General features: G+C 43.0%; 1 protein-coding gene across 1 annotated transcript in view; it reads right to left on the reverse strand.

Moving 5' to 3' along the window:
- Positions 1-10,523, reverse strand: part of BLM (BLM RecQ like helicase) — a 90,199-nt gene extending 79,676 nt beyond the window's left edge. Inside the window, exon 1 of the mRNA XM_080651560.1 lies at positions 10,429-10,523. The gene's annotated coding sequence lies outside the window, so the exon portion shown is untranslated. The remainder of the gene's footprint in view (positions 1-10,428) is intronic.
- Positions 10,524-13,380: the final 2,857 nt, after the last annotated feature.

A 13,380-nucleotide genomic window follows, 5' to 3' on the forward strand; every position in this document is an offset into this window, starting at 1 on the left:
AGTGCGGTAGAAAATAATCAAAGCATACTGAAAGCCCAAAGGACAAATGAATAACTGAATTCTATACCCAAGGGGTAAATTGGGAAAAGAAGGAAGAGCACCCCCAATGAGAGCAATGGTCCCCCGCAAGACACCACGTTTCATAATTATCTAGTTTCAAGCTGAAAGAATACTTTTACCAAGCATAAAAGTATTCTTGTAGAACAAACTGTGATATTTGCTGAGCTATTGCCTGAGATAATGTACAGCTTGAGCCACCTTCAAGTTAAAGGGGTACAAGAAGAAAGGACAGCCAAAATCTATGGATAGCAAAAAATTTTCATTTTAGCTGATAGTTATAACTCCTTTCCCATTCTATCTTCTTTTAAAAAAATACTTTTATTGATTTCAGAGGAGGAAGAGATAGAAATATCAATGATGAGAATCATTGATTGCCTGCCTCCAGCACATCCCCCACTGGGGATCGAACCTGCAACCCGGGCATGTGCCCTGACCAGGAATCGAACCGTGACCTCCTGGTTCATAGGTCAACGCTCAACCACTGAGCCACTCTGGCAGGGCTATCCTTCTTTTTCAAATCAATGGGAATAAATAAAAAGTTATTGTAGAGTGCAAAAAGTCCAAACTATATTTAATTTGCATGGCCCAAACTCTTTAAAATGCAAGGAAAAATAATACAAAGAAGCAGAATTGTAAGAACAGTATCACTTGACCAATAGAAATGAGAAATGCACTAAGAACTCAGGTTCTTTGGCCAATTCTGCCACAAATTCACTGTGTGGCTTTGAGAAATTCAATGACTCTCTCCAGTGTCCTCATTTCTAAAATAAGAAGGTTGGGTTAGAAAATTTCCATGTTTCCTTCTAAAATTAGCCTTCTATGATTCTAAAACAAATAGGTATTTGGCAGGGATAAAATGAGAAAGATATGTCTTTTAAAAATGTTGATGAGGCCCTAACCAGTTTGGCTCAGTGGATAGAGCCTCGGCCTGCGGACTAAAGGGTCCCGGGTTTGATTCCAGTCAAGGGCATGTACCTTGGTTGCGGGCACATTCCCAGTGGGGGTTGTGCAGGAGGCAGCTGGTCAATGTTTCTCTCTCACCGATGTTTCTAACTCTCTATTCCTCTCCCTTCCTCTCTGTAAAAAATCAATAAAATATATTAAAAAAATAAAAATGTTGATGAGAATAAAAATTGTCATAAAGAAAAATATAATATATACAAAAAAAATAGAAATTTTAAACAATGGAGATTTTCAAAGTGGAAGCACAATAAAACAAATTAGTAAGAAAAATATAAGCAAAATTTAGAAAGTTTAAAATATGATTTAATAAAACTGGAGTGGAGAAAAAAAATCCCAACATTATAAAATGAAACTATTTTTAAAGTGATAATTAAAATACTACACATTGAACTGTTCGTTAGTTGGCAGTGGTTCTTAGCAATGTGGGTCAGATTCTGGTAACAATCTAAAGAAAGTGATAGTCTGCACTCCCTCTGGCTTCTATCCTGATCACAATGCTAAAGCCCTTAATGGGGGGGGGGGTCACTAATGATTGATCTCCATGTTACTTATTACAATACCCCTTTTCAATCAATTCTCTTTCCTGATGGCTTAGCATATGACGAAATTGATTATATGCTCTTTCTTAAAATACAAGCCTTCTTTCAGACTCTCTTAACAATTTATTCCTACTCGTCCTCCATCCTCCAGTGGTCGATCTAACCATTACTTCCTTAAGGAAAACTCCATATTTAGGTAGTCACATGCAAGTGGTTAAGAGCAAACAAAATACATGGATTTGTAGCCTGGCTCTACCACTTATTAGCTAAAGGCCCTTGGACATATTATTTACCCTCTCTATCTCAGATTCCTCATCTATACAATGCCACCCACCTCATATGTAAGGTGCTTAGAATAATAGTATCTGGCAGATAGTAGGCAATATATAAGTGTTTGATAAAGAAAAAATACCCCAATAATATACTCTTATGAGAAATGCCTCTCAATTGCAGTTTTTATCGTAGTTGCAATTCTATTCACTTTTGTAATTATTTAGTTGGTATTTCTTCTACTAGATTGTAAACACTAGGCAAAAATGGGCCATTATGGGTTTTATAACCCATAGCATGTCTAAGCACCTAGCATTAAATATTTATTAAATGAAAGAATAAAAACGTTAAATAACATATGTCTCAACTATGACTAATCACAGAAATGTAAAGCTGGTTTAACATTAAGTGAAACCACTAATATGATATATCATCTTTACAGTTTAAGCAGTAAAAATCAATATAATCGGATCAATAAATTTTAAAAACATTTCTATGGGGTAAAGCATACTAGCAATAAAGTACACTAATCTTAAGTAAATGGCTCAATATGGTTTCACTTAATGTATCTAACTATGTAAACAACATCCAAATCAAGGTATAGAACCTTTCTGGCACCCCAGTATGCTTTCTTGTGCCCTTTCCCAGTTAATATATCCCAGATGTAACCACTACCTGACTTTATCACTATGGATTAGTTTTGCCTATTTGCGAACTTTTTTTAAAAGAACTTTTCTTTTATGATTTTAGAAGGAGGGAGGGAGAGAGAGAAGGAGGGAGGGAAGGAGGGAGGGAGGGAGGAAAATACATCAATGTGAGAAAAACTGATTGGTTGCCTCCCACATGCACCCCGACCAGCCCCGACCAATGACTGTACCTGCAACCTGGGTATGTGCCCTGACCAGGAATCAAACCTGCCACCTTTTGGTGTACAGGACAACACTCCAACCAATTGAGCCACACCAGCCAGGGCCTCTTCTTGAACCTCTTGATATTTGTATATATGGAATCATACAGTATATATTATCAATGCATTTTTGAAAAAACATCTGATGAAACTCAAACCATTTCTAATAGTTACCTAACAGACTCAATATAATATCTTACATTTTACAATAGGGGTGAATCTATTAAAAATATTGGCAAAAACAATATTGTTCTTTTATTTTCACTCTCGTATTGAACATTCTTGCTGGTGCAAAAATATTCAAAAAGGAAAATACTAGAAAAGAAGAAACATGAATATCATGACTTGTAGACAATTAGATTACCAACACAATCCAGTCAGAATAATAGATAATTGAAACTTTAGTAAAGTGGTTAAATAAAATATAAACCCACAAAAGTCAAATGCATTCTCATGTGGTAGTAATAACAAACTAGAAAATACAATTTTTAAAAGGCATTCAGGAGAAACCAAGATGGCGGCTTAAGTAAACACCTGAACTTGCTGCCTCGCACAACAACTTCAAAACTACAACTAAAAGACAAAACAAACATCATCCAGAACACAGGAAGGCTGGCTGAGTGGAAATTCTACAACTAGAAGGGAAGAGAAAAGCACATTGAGACTCAGAGGAGCTGCGGAAGCAAAGTACAGAGGTACGGCGGCGCGCACGGAAAGGGCTGGCAACTGAGTACACAGTTGTCTTTCTCAATCGGGAGGGAGACACAAGCTCCCGACTGCTCTGAACTCCAGTTCCGAGAGATACTCTGGGGACCCAGACTCATACGGGGAGAAACTGGACTGTCTGGCATCGGGTGGAACTCGAGGGCGGCTTTCTCTCAGAGGTGCTTGCAGTGATTACCAAGAGATACTGAGACTCAGGGGCCTCTTAGGGCAGGGCTGATGGGAAGCCATTGCTGTTTGCTCCGCCCTGAGACTGCGCCCCATCCAAGCTGTGTGCGAGGCTTTTGCATATGAATGGCCTGGTCCTTTGAAATCTAAACTTACCTAACAAACTGCAGCTGAGTCAGAGAGACCCAGAACATCCAAAAGAAGCCTAAAGGCCCCACAGCAGCTTGTATTGCTTCACAGCTGGGCCTCATCTGGGCACCTCCAAAACCCACACAAAGAAGAGGAATCTACAGGTCTCTCTGCAGCTCCTGCTGGGTGGCCTCAGGCAGAGGTTAAATTGACACCTCCTTGGAGATCCAAGAGCCAGTGTACCCAGGGGTCAGAGCAGGACCATCCAGATTACAACTCCTCAGATCCATAAGGGACACACTCAGGGGGCAGACTCAGTGAGCACCAAAGCCCCACTGAAGCAAGTCGTGCCTCATAAGGGTGTCTCCAGCAAAGAAGTTCTCCCATCGTAGACACAGCTGATCCTCACAGCCAATTGGCCTGGAGGTCAATTCCTCCCAGTGATACCAACAACAGTCAAGGCTTAACTACAACAAGACTGTGCACACAGTCCACAAAGGGGTGCACCAAGAGTGTCCACCTCAGGTAACTGGGAAGGCTGAGACACTGGGCCATATTGGACACCTACCACACAAGGCCACTCTATCAACACAGGGAAGCAGCCAAAATGCGGAGACAAAGAAACAGGTCACAAATGAAAGAAGTGGAGGAAAGCAAACGACTGGATATAGAGTTCAAAACCACGGTTATAAGGTTTTTCAAGAATTTTCTAGAAAAGGCCAATAAATTTAGTGAGACCCTCAAGGACATGAAAAAGGACCAACTAGAAATTAAACATACACTGACTGAAATAAAAAAATAATATACAGAGGTCCAACAGCAGACTAGAGGATCACAAGAATCAAGTCAAAGATTTGAAATACAAAGAAGCAAAAAACACCCAACCAGAAAAGAAAAAATAATAAAAAAATATGAAGATAGTGTAAGGAGCCTCTAAGACAACTTCAAGCATACCAACATCCGAATTATGGGGGTGCCAGAAGAGAGAGAGCAAGATACTGAAAACCTATTTGAAGAAATAATGACAGAAAACTTCCCCCACCTGGTGAAATAGACTTACAAGTCCAGGAAGCACACAGAACCCCAAACAAAAGGAACCCAAAGAGGACGACACCAAGACACATCATAATTAAAATGCCAAGAGCAAAAGACAAAGAGAGAATATTAAAAGCAGCAAGAGAAAAACAGTTAGTTACCTACAAGGGAGCACCCATTCGACTGTCAGCTGATTTCTCAACAGAAACTATGCAGGCCAGACGGGAGTGGCAAGAAATATTCAAAGTGATGAACAGCAAGAACCTACAACCCAGATTACTCTACCCAGCAAAGCTATCATTCAGAATTGAAGGTCAGATAAAGAGCTTCACAGATAAGAAAAAGCTAAAGGAGTTCATCACCGCCAAACCAGTATTATATGAAATGCTGAAAGGTATTCTTTAAGAAGAGGAGAAGAAAAAGGTAAAGATAAAAATTATGAACAACAAATACATATCTATCAACAAGTGAATCTAAAAATCAAGTGAATAAAAAAATCTGATGAACAGAATAAACTGGTGAATATAATAGAATCAGGGGCATAGAAAGGGAGTGGACTGACAATTCTCGGGGAGGAAGGGGTGTGGGAGGTACAGGAAGAGACTGGACAAAAAGCATACACCTATGGATGAGGACAGTGCGGGACGCGGGGGTAAGGGCAGAGGGTGGGGTGGGAACCGGGTGGAAGGGAGCTATGGGGGGAAAAAAGAGGAACAATTGTAATAATCTGAACAATAAAGATTTAATAAAATAAAGTAAAATAAAATAAAATAAAAGGCATTCAATTAATGCTAACAATGAAAAATATTAAACTACCAATTAACCTAACAAAGGCATACATCTTCATGATATGACAAAAAATGACCAAGTGTTACTGAGAGAAATTAAAAAAAAAATTGAGCTGAAACCGGTTTGGCTCAGTGGATAGAGCGTCGGCCTGTGGACTGAAGGGTCCCGGGTTCGATTCCGGTCAAGGGCATGTACCTTGGTTGCGGGCACATCCCCAGTAGGGGGTGTGCAGGAGGCAGCTGATCGATGTTTCTCTCTCATTGATGTTTCTAGCTCTCTATCCCTCTCCCTTCCTCTCTGTAAAATATCAATAAAATATATTTAAAAAAATTGAATAAATATTTCATGCTCTTAAATGAAAGGTTTGAATATCATAAAGACAACAGTTCTTTGAAAATTAATTTATGAGTTTAACAAAATTCCAAATGGAACACCAGAAGAGTATTTCACAAAACTCAACAAAAATGCTTCTGAAATTCATTGATATCTGTAATACTATCAACAATAAAAATTATATTAAAAAAAGAAAAGCCTAGCCGAAACCGGTTTGGCTCAGTGGATAGAGTGTTGGCCTGCGGACTGAAAGGTCCCAGGTTCGATTCCGGTCAAGGGCATGTACCTTGGTTGCGGGCACGTCCCCAGTAGGGGGTGTGCAGCAGGCAGCTGATCGATGTTTCTCTCTCATCGATGTTTCCTCTATCCCTCTCCCTTCCTCTCTGTAAAAAATCAAAAAAATATATTAAAAAAAAAAAAAAAGCCTAGTCTCCAAAACATGTTTAATGTGTAATGACAGAAACAACAAAATAGGGCAAAGAATCAATATTTAACAAATGCTAATCAGTAAGCCATATACTCTATGTATATGTGGCAAACGATGACATTGGCCAAATCTGACCTGCAGTCTGTGTTTGCAAATAAAATTTTACTGAAACACAGTTACGCCCATTTGTTCATATACTGCCCTTGGCTACCTCAGCACCACAGATGAGTAGTTATGACAGAGAATGTTGAGTCTGCAAAACCTAAAATATTTACTATCTAGCCCTTTACAGAAAAGGATTGTTGACAGTTGCTCTAGACCAGTGGTCGGCAAACTCATTAGTCAGCAGAGCCAAATATCAACAGTACAACGATTGAAATTTCTTTTGAGAGCCAAATTTTTTAAACTTAAACTTCTAACGCCACTTCTTCAAAATAGACTCGCCCAGGCCGTGGTATTTTGTGGAAGAGCCACACTCAAGGGGCCAAAGAGCCGCATGTGGCTCGCAAGCCGTGGTTTGCTGTTCTGTTGACTAATGAGTTTGCCAACCACTGCTCTAGAGTATTGCTGGATAAAATAGAAAATTATTAAGTACATCAAATCTCTGATAAAAAGCTTAAAAAATTATCAGGTCAAAATCTAAATCAAAGTGGGAACCCAGAAAGTAAGGAGAGCACTGAAGTTCCTTTTCTCCCGAGGGCAGCGTCTAATCCTGAGAATCTGAGCATCAGTTTTGATAACCTTGGAGGAAAAAATGCTCCGAATCAAAGTTAGGGACTACCAAATGTGGGAAGTATTCATTCCCTGTAAAACTAGCACCACAATCCTGGCTGGTGTGGCTCAGTTGGTTGAACATTGTCCCATGCACCGAAAGGTCGCAGGTTTGATTCCTGGTCAGGGCACATGCCCGACTTGTGGGCACCATCCCAGTAGGGAGCATGCAGGAGGCAGCCAATCAGTTTCTCTTTCACATCTATGTTTCTCTCTCTCCCTTCCTCTCTCTCTCTAAAATCAATAAAAGCATATCATAAAAATAAAACTAGCACCAAAAAGGACTATATCATTTAGGAAAAGGTAAACCGAAATTAAACCCCCACTTCCATCCCCAGATGTCTGTCTATAAGTAAAGTTACCAGTTGCTGAGGGTCTAATGGGACAGACCCTGAAACTACAAGCCCAAGAATCTTTTCAACCCAATTTTTAAACCTGTGTAATTAAAACACACACACACACACCCCTCAAGCCATGAATTTAGATTAAAGTGATCCTAATTCCAAGGCACTTGGCAGAATCAAATGCAAAAACACCTCTGGAGGAATACACCTTTATCCAAGGCCTTAAATAATGTCTACAATTTTTCAAGACAGTGTACCAAACACAGACAAAAACAGCCAAACACACAAGGAAACAAGAATGAGAACTAGCCCTGGCTGGTTTGGCTCAGAGGTTAGAGCATCAGCCAGTGCACTGGAAGGTTGCGGATTCGATTCCAGTCAAGAGCATGTACCTCTGCAGGCTCGATTCCCGGCTTGTCGGGGTGGGTGCAATAGATGTGTCTCCCACAAAACTATGTTTCTTTCTCTCCCCTCCCTTCCACTCTAAAAATCAATGGAAAAATATCCTCAGGTGAGGATTAAAAAAAAGAGAGAACTGGTTGTAAAAGAAGCAAACAGCATCAGGCCAAAGAGTACAAAGAAATTAAACTTATTACGTTTAGAAATATAAAAGAAGCTTGAAACAAGTAGAACTTCCCAAGCAGGGTGGAAGGGTAGTCTATGCACTATTTGTGCAACAGACTTGTGCAATGATTTGTATCAGGCAATGAAGACCCACAGTGGCTTTCAGCATTTAGTTCCCAAAGAGTAGTTTGCAATTTCTCTAAACCTCTTTGTTCTAGCTTTTCTTCCCTTAAAAGAAACATATTGAAAAAATAAAGAATACATATGTACTAAAATTAATATATAATTAATGTAATTCTATTTAACACATCCTATATAATAAAATCCTAATATGCAAATTGACTGTACGGCCGAACAACCGGTTGCTATGATGTGCACTGACCACCAGGGGGAAGACACTCAATGCAGGAGCTGCCCCCTGGTGTTCAGTATGCTCCCACAGGGGGAGCGCCACTCAGCCAGAAGCCGGGACTGATGGCTGGCGAGTGCAGCAGCGGCTCCTCAGCTGTGCTAAGGACCCCTCGGGGGATGTCGGTCTGCTGGCTTATCCTCCAAGGAGTCCCGGACTGCTAGAGGGCGCAGGCTGGGCTGAGGGACACCCCCCTCTCCAGTGCACAAATGTCGTGCACTAGACCTCTAGTATATTTATGTTTATTTATACTGTATATTTAAAGTTTTAAATATTTCAAACATACAGAAAATAGAATAACCATGTAACTACCAACCAAATTTAAGAAGTTAATCTTTTTTTTTAAAATATATTTTATTGATTTTTTACAGAGAGGAAGGGAGAGGGATAGAGAGTTAGAAACATGGATGAGAGAGAAACATGGATCAGCTGCCTCCTGCACACCCCCCACTGGGGACATGCCCCTGACCGGAATTGAACCTGGGACCTTTCAGTCCGCAGGCCGACGCTCTATCCACTGAGCCAAACCGGTTTCAGCAAGAAGTTAATCTTTATCCTATTTCTCTTTTAAAGTATAAAACATTTCAAATATATTATTTATTTATTTTATTTTAATCCTTACCGACGGATAATTTTCCCACTGAATTCTAAAGAGTGAAAGGGAGGAATGAGGGTGGAGAGAGACATGGAAATGAGAGACACATCGATTGGTTGCCTCCAGCACATGCCCCTACCCAGGCTGGGGAACCTGCAACTCGGGTGTGTGCCCTCGACCCTTCCGTCTGCAGGAAGACGCTCTAACCACTGAGCAACCCAGCCAGGGGTCATGTTGTTACTTTATGACACACCTAACACCAGGGTCTTTAACCAGCATTTTAACTCTGGGTTTCCAATGAAGGCAGCAGCCACCTCTCCAGGAATTCTCCTCCCAGTGGACTGTAAACTACTTCCTGACAGCCGCCCAGCTAACAACATGTTGGTACATTTTCCTTCTATTTGCTATTCCCCACACAGAATACCCGCCTCCCCTTCTCAAGTTCTGATCGATCCCTCACGCAGTCTCTCCCATGACTGCTCCTCAGACGTGACAGGGGCACCGGAGTGCCATCTACCCAGGTGGCACCGGGAGCTGGCAGGCGCCTTCTCCATCTCAGGACGTCAGGTGGCCCAAGTTTTGAGAAACCCAAGGGCCCGATGTTGAGGAAGATGCTTTGGAGTCAACTCTTAGTTCAAATTCTCTCCAAAAGCCCTTGGAGCAGGGACAACCTTTGTGCTTCCGATGCTCCAGGAGGGCAATTTGACCTACTTCTCTGAGTCATGCAAATAGAACGCTTACTAGGTACCAAATACTCCTGGAAGCATTTACTGCATGTACGAAATCACTGAACCCTGACCTCAAACCAAACAGTGCAGAAGGGATCCTTTCCCCCACAGGACGGAAGGAAACCGAGGCACGCAGCTGAAGTAACGGTGGGGTCACAGAGCTGGGACGTGCCAGGGACGGGATGCGAACCCGGGCATCTGGTCCGCATCCCTGTGCTGGGGTTTTGCGAAGCTACAATTGTAAGATAACGGGTGCCACGCACGTGGCACACAGTAGGCAGACACTCAAAACACAGTAGCCGGGCTCGAGGCTGTGAAAGACCATAGGACAGAGCAGCGTTTTGCTTTTTCCTCAGGAAGAAAATGGGGCCGGGCCTAGCCGGTGACTCCGCTGAGGCAGACACCATGGTGGGCACGGGGCTACCCCAACGAGAACACAATGGGCGCTGGGCCGGCTCGGTCCCAACACCCTGGGCGACCCCGGCACAGCTCGCCTCCGGCCCGGGCCTGTTTCTCTCAGGGAACCGTCTATGATCTCTCCCATGCTGCCCGCGAAACGACAGGGCTCAGCGGACCGAGCAACGGAGGAGCCCGCGAGCCTTTCCTCTCCAGCAGGGCCGGGAAGCCGAGCCGAGTCGGGGCGGGCCGGCCCTAGGTCCGCGCGCCGCACTCACCTCTCCCTCAGGTTCGGAGCTGGAGGATCCACGGTCCAAACTCCCCGCGCCGGCTCCTCAGCCCCTGCGCCGCACGCCAGCTCACTTCGCGCCAGAAGTCGGCCGGTTCCGATTGGATGCGTCCTGAGAAAACTGACCAATACCGTCGCGCCGTGGTATCTGTCCCCGCCCCCACACGCTTCTGGGGCGGGGCCACCGCGCTGTGCTGAGAATCACGTGTCCCCAACGCCCAATCATAACTCAGGATATCAGGTCAGGTGACTACGGTTAAAACCCCGGCTTCCGGTGCTGGTTGGTGCTCTGTTTTTGTTGTGTTTCCTAGTGCTGGTAAAGGCTCTTCGCACAAAACAGACGGCGGGACCGCCGACTGCGGTGGGATAGGAAACCCCGAGACTTGCCAGTTCCCACAGGCAGAGGTTCTGATCCTCCGTCTGAGCCTCGGACGCTCTCTCCTCTCCATTCCCTTAGTAACGCGGGCTCTGCCCCACCACAGCTGTAAGTTGTCATTAACAGGAAAAGGGGTCGCAAACTCAGAATTCTCCAGAGACATGTACAGTCCCTGAGTGAGAAGCCAAGCTGTGGTTCCCGCTGATTGTGGCCACCCGAGAATGTGGCTCTGTGATGCCAGAGCTTCTTCCCTTTCTTTATTAAAATCCTTTGTTTATTTCTCTTTTAAGAAAAAGTGAAAATCTGTTTTCTTTTTTATGCGTGAAGTATGCCAGTTTTTAAATTTTACCCCAAAAATGCGGCCAAACAAAACACGTTGAATTATAGAATAAAGCAAAAGCAGAGTAACTGAAGCAGATATTTTTTCTTTCTTAAAAAATTATCTTTTTATTGATTTCAGAGAGGAAGGGAGAGTGAGAGAAACATCAATGTTGAGAAACATCCATGGTCTGCCTCCCACACGCCCCCTACTGGGATCTAGCCTGCAACCCAGGGAGGGGCCGGGCTCCGCAGATTTTTAAATAGCAAAATAGCCAAATAGGAAGCAGGACAGAGACAAGGGACAAGCTATGAACAATCTCCCAAAAGAATAAAGGCATTGACACTTAGACTTAAAAGGATACCATCTAGCACATTAAGTAGGACCCTCTTTCAACCAGGTGTGGATGAAAAGGGGCCCCATACTAACCTGACAAGCTCAGGGGAGGCCTGCCGGGCTACCTTGCACACTCAGGACCTAAAATAACCACAAAGGATGGTCTGAAATTAAAACTTTTAAACTAAAAGCCATTTACGGCAGGTAGTCATGTCCTCGGCCAGAATCTTCCCTGAGAAAAGTCAATCTTGACCTTAATTAAGCCTGGCTATTGTCTTTTTTTGCACCTACCCTAACATACCTTTGGAATGTCAGGATAACTCCCCCTTTTCCAGACCCCTCTGGTCACAACCAATGCACCTGAGTGGAGACCATAAATCCTCTCATTATTATTACGTTAATTGTTGACTGTTAACTGTTCTGTACCCACCTGTGTAAAAGATGTGTCTGTCATATTTTTATCCAATCCCAGAAGTTGCCACTTGGCTTTCTCCCGCCTCCTTAATGTATCCCCAATGAATTTCGTGTAACCCACTTAAGTCTTCTCTTTTGATTGTAATGTATAAAATAAGGTGCAAAAGTGCCATTATTTCAGTCTGTTGAGATTTTGCTTCCCGGCAACTGTGGACAGTTTGGCTCAAATAAACTCACAAAAATTCTTTACAGATTTGAATGTTCTTACATTGACAGAGGGGTGACACTCGCTGAAATTGCCTGTTTCACATACTCCCCAAACCCTCCCTTTGTCTTTTTCTTCTCTGTCCTTCAACTTTGTTCCCTTCTCTACTGCCAGGCATTGTGCTAGAGTCTGGAGAACTTCCTAATGGGGTATACCAGGGGTCCTCACACTTTTTAAACAGGGGGCCAGTTCACTGTCCCTCAGACCGTTGGAGGGCCGGACTATAGTTAAAAAAAAAAACTATGAACAAAATCCTATGCGCACTGCGGGCCCGGGACGAGTCGGCTGCTAAGTAGGACAGGCAGCAGCACCCGGCGGGCCGGATAAATGTCCTCGGCGGGCCGTATGTGGCCCGCGGGCCGTAGTTTGAGGACGCCTGGAGTGGGTTAGACATCTGTAAAAGAGGCAGACGCTTGCACACTAATAATGACAACAAAAGCCATTAGAAAGAGGATGGATATTATGGGAGCACCCAGGAGGGACACATAGGCTTCAGAAGGTGTCCTTACCCCTGAGAGATGAGTCAGTAACTTTAATATTGGATACTGGTATGGAGGCCCTGATGGATGGGACCAAAGCATTAATGTAGTAATCCACCATGGGGCTCCTATTATGGATTGAACGTTTGTGCCCTACCAAAATTCATAGGTTAAAGTCCCAATTCCCAATGTGACTGTGTTGGAGATAAAACCTTTAGGAAGGGTAATTCAAGTTAAATAAGGTTGTAAGGGAGGGCCCTAATCAATAGGGAATTAAAGTGCTATCAGAGGGAAGGTTGTGTGAGCACCCAGCAAGAAGGATGCTGTCAACAGGCCAGGAAGAGAGAGAGGCCTGACTGGAAACTGAATCAGCCAGCACCTTAATCCTGGGCTTTCCAGCCTCCAGAGCTGTGAGAAAATAAATGGTTAAGTCACCCAGTCTGGTGTTTTGTTATGACAACCCAAAATTACAGAGACAGCCTCTGACTTTTCCAAGTTTAAGAAGAAACAAAATTGTATTATCCAGTAGAGAAGCACTGGAGCTACTTACCCCTTCATTAATTAGGTTTTATATTATAAGTTTTAATCTGTGAAGGCTCTGTTTTAACTTATATTGAACCATATTAACTATTTTAACTGGGGAATGGGGTCCTTGGAGTCCCATTGTATCAAGCCAATTTGTAACTGCCAAAGATTTAATTTTTAAAATTTGTTATTTATTGTGTTAGAGTGTGTTTGTCCAATGTGGGATA

Source organism: Plecotus auritus (assembly GCF_963455305.1).
Source record: "Plecotus auritus genome assembly, chromosome: 15".
Lineage (NCBI taxonomy): Eukaryota > Metazoa > Chordata > Mammalia > Chiroptera > Vespertilionidae > Plecotus > Plecotus auritus.